Source organism: Melospiza melodia, chromosome 4 (genome assembly GCF_035770615.1).
Source record: "Melospiza melodia melodia isolate bMelMel2 chromosome 4, bMelMel2.pri, whole genome shotgun sequence".
Taxonomy (NCBI): domain Eukaryota; kingdom Metazoa; phylum Chordata; class Aves; order Passeriformes; family Passerellidae; genus Melospiza; species Melospiza melodia.
The window spans coordinates 97999705-98008624 of NC_086197.1; the positions used below are offsets into that span (position 1 = coordinate 97999705).

General features: G+C 42.8%; 1 long non-coding RNA gene across 2 annotated transcripts; it reads left to right on the plus strand.

Moving 5' to 3' along the window:
- The first annotated feature begins 145 nt into the window (after nucleotides 1–145).
- LOC134418122 (uncharacterized) lies at nucleotides 146–7732 on the plus strand. 2 transcript variants are annotated; one of them, XR_010027708.1, is made up of 4 exons: nucleotides 146–788; nucleotides 1889–2052; nucleotides 5799–6025; nucleotides 7102–7732. It is a non-coding gene; the product is annotated as an uncharacterized LOC134418122 (long non-coding RNA). The 2 variants fall into 2 exon arrangements; XR_010027709.1 differs by having other exon boundaries at nucleotides 149–788; nucleotides 5799–5911.
- Nucleotides 7733–8920: the final 1188 nt, after the last annotated feature.

Consider the following 8920-nt stretch of genomic DNA (forward strand, 5'->3'; position numbering starts at 1 on the left):
GTCCCGCCCGGCCCCTCAGGGTCCCGCTGTCCCGTCTGAAGCCCCGCGGTCCCCTCAGGCGCCCGCCCGGCCCCTCAAGGGTCCCGCTGTCCCCTCAGGCGCCCGCCCGTGCCCTTCGGAGCCCCGCTGTCCCTTCCAGGGTCCCGCTGTCCCTTCCAGGGTCCTGCCCGTCCCCTCCAGGGTCCCGCTGTCCCCCCAGGCACCCTGCCCAGGAGGGGATTTACCGATTTTATCCGGGGCTCCTGCGGGACAGCGGCCGTGAAGGAATGCGGGCAGCTCCCGGCTGACCCTCGCTGGCTCGGAGTTACCTGCTGCGGTTCATTTTTTAATTCTTTAATTTGGTCCCGGCTTTTGGAAGCCCTCACCGCGCCTCCCCTCAGGGCGCGCACCTGCTCCGCGCCTTGATCCGCTCTTCCTACACAGCAGCTACCTTCTCTCTTTTTTTTTCCCCCCCCCCCCACTTATTTCATGCTGGAAATCTTCTTGCCTTGAAGTTATTTTCGGCGGAAAAAAAAATGAAAGAGCTCAGATTACACCATAGCTTGTGTGGTGGAAAAAAGGGGGGGGAAATCCCATTTTTTTTAGAAATATTTTAATGCTGCCCCTAATAGTCCTACGAGTATATGCCTCCTTTCACATTCCGTGATTTTCCCGCAGAGGAAGCGCCGACCAAGAAGTTCTTCCGCAAGTACAACTGAATTGAGCAGGACGAAGACACAAAAACTATGTAAGAGTAATGCTCGGGCTCTGAAGAGCCCTGAGGAGCTGTTACTCTGAAACAGACCCAGGTCAGCAAATCTTTGATCTTTGTATTCTTTTCCATCTAAACTTTGATTCAGACCAGGTATTTAAAATCTTCAGAGCCAGGAATCTGCCTGGGAGAACTCAATAAATAAATTTTCTTTATGATGTATTTTAAATTAAAATATAATGTTTATGGGTTTATGTTATTAGTGTAAATATGTTATTCTACATTTATAGGATTTTTGTATCAAGCATTGAAGGGGAAAGAACATCAGGATCTGAATAAAATTTCAAATCCCATAAAATTTGACCCATTTCTTCCACTAGCCCATTTCACTTTTTCTTCTTTGAAAGTAAGGATATTTTGAAATTTCAATGCTTTGAAAAATAGCTTTGTTTTAACACATTCACCTTCATATACTCCTTAGCCCTATAAGTCAATATTGCCATAGAGGCATGATATCACTCTACTAGATCAAACATATGATTCATAGTGGCCTCTGCTTCTGCTTAGGCAGTTTGGTAGATGATAAACTAAGATTTATTTATAGATTAGGTCCAAAGAGATATTTTGTTGAAATAAAAAGGTTGAATGCTCCAGCTTCCAAATGTTAATTTCAACAAGAGCTGGTCTAAACAGAGATTCAATCTTGCTAATGCTGAGAATAATAAATACACCCACCAGAAGGTTTCAGTTATTAACTCTGAGAAGCCTTGTGAATTTACCCAAGTCTGATTAGATTTCCATAAGTTGTTTGTGAGTGTATTTTTAACAGAAAAGGGGGAAGCTGGAGCAGTTCTGGTGCTTAGATTGCTCAGGAATGATCAGAGCTGAACTCCTGCATGCTAACTATTTACAAAGGATGTGAAAGAACTTTGAACATTTAGGCAGTGGCACTCTCATCCTTCTTGTCATGTTATAAAGATATATCCTTTTGGCTTGTCCTCATGGTGCATTGGGAAATCTTAATTCCTGGGGTTTTATTTAAAAATTCCTATTTTTCCTACTTCCTGTTATTTTAATCAATAAAAGTTACAGTTAGCTACTCACCTGGTTTCCTTCCCTTTTAACCTTTTGTTTCCCACAAATACTTGCTGTGTCCAGATCAAACCCCAAAGAAATGTGTTTTCTCTTCATGCTTAGTATGTTTGCAGGTGCACCCCACCAAACGAAACCCATTCCAAGGCTGGCAGAGATGTTCACTACAAGGAACTGGAGAAAACAGGATGTTTGCTTCTCTCCCAGGCCTGTGCTCTACCAGTCTGACCTGCTTCTCCTCCTTGCCTTTTCTGCTATTCAGGAACCAGGTTGTGCCATTTAATTTATTCCTACACTTTTCACCTTGCCTCTATGTCAGTGCTGGACGTTTATAAATCCTTAAAAAAAAAAAAAAAAAAAAAGGCATAAAGAGCAACATCAGGATGAGAACCAGTTTTAACTTCCCAGGTGTAGTTCACCTGGCTGCTTTCCAGAGCCAGTAATTCAGTAATTGCTTCAGGCCTCACTGCATAAAAGTGACCAGAAATAGGACCCCTTCTAGCCATAAGTAATTTTAACAGCATTTTGCAGATCAGTGTTTCAGAATGCTTTATGTTGTCCCAATCTCACGAGTGAAAAACTGAGTCACCAAAAGGTTTAAATGTGCCATCAGACCAGACAGTGGGCTTGGACATCATTTCCTGATTTCCAGTCCTGTCCTTTGATCCCAGGATTTCTTCAGTGCATTCAAGCATATCATTTGTGTTCATTGTCCCACGTGTATTACTTGTGTCAGGATGAATCACATCTCTGTACACATGGTACAAAACTGTAAGTCAGCTCTTACATATTTATTTATTTATTTATTATATTTTTGAAGTGCCTGGTGGCCTAGCATCCATCCAGCAGCATTCAACAGCATCCTAGCAACAACTCTTGCCACACAAAGTTGATCATTCTGTCATATTTATTGTGTTCAATAAACAGATTTTTTTTTCAGTCTCGGGGAAGATGAGCTTGAAATAGTTTACTTTATAAAATCTTGACAGTTTAAAAATTTCTTAAAGCTGGATACTGTTTGGTATGTTGTTGAAATGGTAGAAAGTCCTCTCTGGTGCAAGTTGCTTGACACAATAATAGGTTATAGCTTTTTCAAGTGTACTTTGAAAGCCATATGAGACAGAGTAAAAAGCCTCAAGGCTCGTTGCAGTTTCACAGCTGGATTTTCCAGCAGGCTCCCGAGTGTCACTTATGTGGCAGGTTCCACAGATAACCCAGCTCCTGACCCCCTGAGCCCGTTCCAGCATGGCAGTGGTGTGGGGCACCAGGTAACGTGCTCACAGGGGAGAGGGTTCCAGCTGCCTGCTCAGGGTTTCACTGGGAATCTCAGCAGTTCTGGAGGAAGCTTGGACATCTGTGAATGTCCTTGGTTACCTGCAGGGCCTCTCCAGGTGAGTTCCCTCTGTGCTGTCCCTGCTCATGAGCTGGGTGTGAGCAGTGACCCAGTCACACCCTGCTGGACACCTCAGCAACCTCAACAAGCCCCTGCCCCAGGCCTGCCCATTCAGCTCAACAGTGAGAGACAGACCTGATAAAACCTGCCCAGCTCACAGGAACAGAGACATGCTTGCACTGAAGCAGCTGCTAGATCCAAACAAGCAGCTGAAAAATGAATTCTGCAGTTCCTCCATTTTCTCCATGCTGTAGCTTTGTTAGGGCTGTTTATAAAACAATATAGCCACGGTGTTAAAAGAAAGAAGAAAATAAAAATCTTCATTTTAGTTACACTACTCAAAAAATACCTGTACCAAAAAATAGGGATTAAACAAAGCAACACAAAGTCATAATTAAGGCCAGTGCCTGTATTCATTTTAGCATATAAGGCTGTATTTGAAAATCAGTTACAAGCTGACTGATCCTTGACTAACTTGAACTCTACATGTGTCCAATGATTTACCCTATGCTGGTGTTTTTCTCAAGGGCAACAAGTACACATCTTGCATAAGTGCCCAAAAGAGTCTACTTCAGCACATTTAAAATCTCTTGCATTCAAGAATAAATTCTCCTGCAACAATACAGGAGGAGGCTTTTGAATGGCTTTTCTACTTTCTAGAAATTTATGCTTTCCTAACATTTTATTGACTAATCAAACATTCTCCTACAATGAAAAATTACAAACATCAGCAATTTAAAACACTGTCTGTGAAAAGGACAATATCAACTATGCATTTAAATGTCATGCAAGCTGTAAAAGAAGCCTAGAATACTTTTTCCTCTTTCTAAGGTACTACCAGAATGTCATTGTGTATTCTCTAGTGAAATCTCTAATCAATTTTACAGTATAAACGGGGGCAGGGAGGAGATGGCTGAACTAAATTAAAACAATTAAAAACTGTGTAGGGAATTATCTTGAGGGACTGAGAGCATGGTTATCACACATAAATGATTGCCACTCTACATTCAGCCTGAGTCAGAGAAAGGAGAGAGAAACCTCATGGGCTGGGAGCTGGCTGGGGGGGCAGAGTCTGTAGCTTGGTGTCCCCAAGGGCCAGCCTTGCTCAAGCCACTCCCCAGGGACCTGCCTGGGTGACCATCAGCACCTCTGCTGGTCAGGGGGGCTTCTCCTCCTGTCCTCAGCCTTGCTGAGGCCACCTCTGGGGGGCTGTGGCCAGTTCTGGGCTCCCCAGGACAAGGAAGGCTGGAAATGCTTGAGACAGCCCAGGGGAGGCTGTGGAGGGCACTGGGAGCTCCAAAAAGGGCTGGGAGAGCTGGGTCTGTCCAGCCTGGAGAGGGGATGGCTCAGGGGGGACCCCAAGAACACCTCTCAAGGACAGAACTGGTGCTCTGGGGCAGTGGCACAAACACACACAGGGAATCTGTGCTTTGGAGGTGACTGGGCACTGGACAGGCTGCCCAGAGAGACCGTGGGCTGTCCTTACCTGGAGGTACTCAAAACTCACCTGGACTTGATCCTGTACAACCTGCTCCAGGTGAGGAGAGAGGTGGGACCAGAGGATCTCCAGAGGTGCCTTCCAACCCCAACCATTTTGTGATTCTGTGAAAGGCAAAGAAAGGTGCCAAAGAGGGGAGATGAGGGACAGAAGGGAAAGAGCAGGAAATTGTTGCAATTCTGTGTTAATGAGAGAAGAAATTGCTAAACTGGTTTATGTGTGTTCCTCACAAAACACCATTCCCAGCAATTTTCTTGGTAGTTTCAAGGAGTCAAGGACTAAAAAACCAGCAATGATGCAAAAGGTGCACTGTGTTCTTGTGCTTATGAGCAGCTCCTTTCCATGAAATGGACAGATGACCAGGAGGACTCTGGCCAGCACCACAACACCCTTTCCATAAGCATTTCAGCTGCTGTGCTGAGGCCCATGTGTCCAGTCCGGATGCTCTTTGGTGCCCCTGTGTGCGCCTTCTCTCCAGGTCTCATTCCCACCTTGTCCAAATCCCATTTCCTACAGAATTAAGGTTAATGTGACCAGATTTTGTGTCTGCCCTCCATTACTGATTCAAGAAGGAGCTACTTTAGAATTTCACCAGGTCATTAAATACCAAGGATAGTTTTAAATCCTATCTTTGGGAATTACTGAACAGGCAGAGCCTACAATCTGTAGGTCATCATCTCAGGCTGCTTTTGAAAGGCCTACAGATTATTATTATTGTTTCCAGGATTATTTCATTATTCACCTTAGAGATTTTATTTACCTCAAGGCATTGGTTCTCAGGGGGCTGGCAAAAGGAGTATCGTGGGCACAAGAGAAGAACAGCTCAGAACAGCCTGATATTTAATCATAGGTTGGAAATATCTTTTACAGACTTGTCTATTTGCAACTGTCACTAAGCATAGACAATTACTAAATTAGTCAGCTTCATTTATATTTTTCTTAAGGGAGATCTTGGAACATTAGTTACATTACATTTCAGGTTTAAGGATAATAAAGCTATGTATTCCTCTTGAGAAAGTAAAACAATATTATGATTAAAAATAAATAAAATATAACAAAATTATTGCAACTATACCAAAGGTAAAGGGCTAAACTTTGCCCAATTTTCTTCTTCCCTTCCACAGGGCTCCAGAGCTCTACAGCCACAGGAAGCACTGCTGGGGAGGAGAATTGCTTCCCTGGCTCCTGCAGCTTGGACACCAGCATGAGGCAATCAGGAGGGTAATCAAGGAGAAAGGTATACAGGAATTGCCACGAGAACATTGTGTCTTACTAGGAGTTCCCAGCGCTGCTGAGATTCAGAGTCTGTTTTCTCAAAACAGCTTGAAAGAGAGCTGAAGTCTCAGGCAGTGTAAGCAAACACAGAATCTTTACTGGCTTTCCTAGATTCTGCTTCTTGCTCCTCTTCCCTTAAAATATTTTGGATCGAGTAGCAGATCCAGCTCTGCAGTCTGCACTTGAGGATGTGGAACACTAGCAAGGTTTGTGGCTGTGTGAATCCACCGAGCTTTTAACATGTGAAAGGCAAGGAATATTCATTCCGGCTCCCCCCGGGCACCAGGGGTGTGGAGCCTGCCTCTGATTCTTTCTGGCTCCTGGAATTTTGCATTTCTGTGTCAGCTGGGCCTCCCTGCCTGCTCTCCTTGAAGGCTGAGCACACCCAGAGCACAGAAAATCTTGTGCAAGCAGCTGGAGCTGCAGCATTTTGGTTCGGTGTGATCCGTGTGCCTATGGCTTCGGTGTCATTCTGATAGCTCCATTTTTATCTAGATCTGAAGTTCCTCAGTGAGGAGAGTTTTTGTTTGGAAGATACAGATTTCCCTGGTATTTGTTACAATTGGCTGTATTTCGAGTATGTCAGGCGCTTAGTCAGCTGTTCCTGCAACTGAGACTTGTTTTCCTTCTTTTTATCCCTTTCATGCAGTGGAAAAAGTTTCCTGCTGCTCTCCCTACTGATATTTGATATCCTATCTCCAACTGATGCACATATTTAACTTTTAAAGAACAGCATGTCAGCTAGCTCTGCTAAATAAGACTCTTTCTGGTTTTGAATTGTTTCGTTTTCTTTTGTTGTTTTGTGGTTTTTGTTTTCACTGAAAGATTATTTTGGAGGTATTATTTCTCAGAGGAATGACTTTTTCTAATCCATCTCCCTCTTCTTAGCAATAATAATTTTTAAAAATCAGTTGCTCATGCTTTGTATCAATTTAATCTTTGTATTTACTTAATCTTCAGCATTAAAGGAATGCTTACAGGGAGCAAAGCAGCCAGTCAGCAGCTTTCTTGAATGTCTGCTACGAGTCATTATAATGCAAAAAAGTAGGGAACTTGAGAGATTTGTTTTAGTTTCTCTAGAAGTGTTTTACATTCTAACAGCATTCCTGATAATCATCTTTCCTCCTCTTTTTCTTTTTTTTTTTTTTACAGGAAATAATCTTTCTGGCCCCCACCAGCAACAGCTTACAGTGGGAAGCAACAGTGGGAAGCCATTAATACATAGTTATTGATGTTGTTATCAAAATGTATTACTAAGAGAAAGGCTCAAAGCTGTCCACTGATCTTTTTACCATGACTGTGACAAAAAAGCTTCCAAAGCATTCAGTGAACACTGACCTCCCTGCTTACCTTGACACATAATTTTTCCCACTGTCTTTGGGCACAGGAAGCTCCAAGTGAAAACCCCCAGGTACACAAAGGCAGGAGTGCTGAAGGAATGTTGGAAGGGTGGATGGACTGATGCTGTCCTCTGATGGATTCATTGCCCAGGTTCATGTGTTTATATAAAACCTGCAATGCTGTTCATAGCCCCTCATAGCAGTGGAATTGGTGAGAGAGCAGCTCTGGGACAAGCACTTCCAGTTCAGTAAATCTTTGCCTTCCTTTGCTTTGCCAAGTTGCACAAAGTCATTGGTTCAAGGTCAGTTTCTGTGTGCTTCGTAAAGTGTCCCCAAACCAGCTCTGACACAGCCTCAATCAGATCTTTCTTACAGAGCAGCACCACAGTGTGATGAAGGAAGTAGAACAAACCCAAATATCTGAACCTTCAGAAGCTACTTTAAGGGAAAAAGAAAAAAAAAAAAAAAAGAAAAAAAAGAAAAAAAAAAAAAACAAACCACAAAACCAAACATACAAAAAATTCACCTTTAAAATCTCCTTGATGAATTTCAGGTCACAGCCTATTGGTGGCTCACTTTGTGCCAGTCAGGGTTTTACATTTCCTCCACCAAGAAGGAAAACCTTTCCAACACCAAAGTTGATGCCAAAACCTAAACCTCTGGCCAAAGCTATTTTCCCTACAATAACATCTCCTTTGCTTACTCTTTTGTACAGCAACTCCTTAACTGCTTCCAGAAATATTCTGGGCATTTGCTTCTCTCTGGTGTATTTTAATTTGGCCTTTTTATCTCTGTGTTGTTTTTCAGCATTCTTCTTTCCTCAGTTAGCTGTTCACATTTGATCCTCATAATTCCCTGGATGTTTTCATTAAAAAAAAAAAAAGAAATAACGAAAAAGAAAAGTGAAAAAAAAGAGTCTTCTCTTGGACAGAAAAGATCACAAATAAGAGGTTTTACCTGGTCAAAAGAGCATTGGAGAATCACAGAGTAGCGCAGAGTAGAACACAAATACAAGACAAAGCACTTTTGATGCAGTTGCTGAAACTATAACCAAGCTCAGAAAAGGTGAGAAAATTAAATGTAATTAGTACAAGGTTTGGGGGTTTTGAACACTTTATTGGGAAACACAACCTTAATGGGGCAGGGGGATGGCAGAAAAGCTGCATGGTGGAGAGCTTAGGCTTGGGTTGGGGAAGCAGCTGAAACAGCACAGCAGCAGCAATGGAGAAGCACGTGCCATGTCTGTGACCCTCCTCTCCAAAAGCCCAAAGGTAATCCCAGCTTGACACGAGGAAAAGCTGCTCCGTGGGAGCACAGGGTGAGGGAAAGCACTACAGGCATTTAAAAAATAAGATATTTCCACAGGTATAGTCTATGGAAACCTTTTCCAAAAACCAGTCATTACTTCTGTGGCCCTTATCAGCAGAACAGGGAATTCACGCAATAAAATCTATGTGAAAAGAATTTAGAACGAGTTAAAGAAAGGCATTTTTGAAGCTGAAATAGGCATATAGAAAATAGTGCTTCAGGCACTTTAGGTAAATTTTGTGGCTGAATAATTTTAGAGCTGATGGTTATACATGCAGTTATTGCACATACCAAGTTTAGGATAATTAAGATAAGGGTGATTA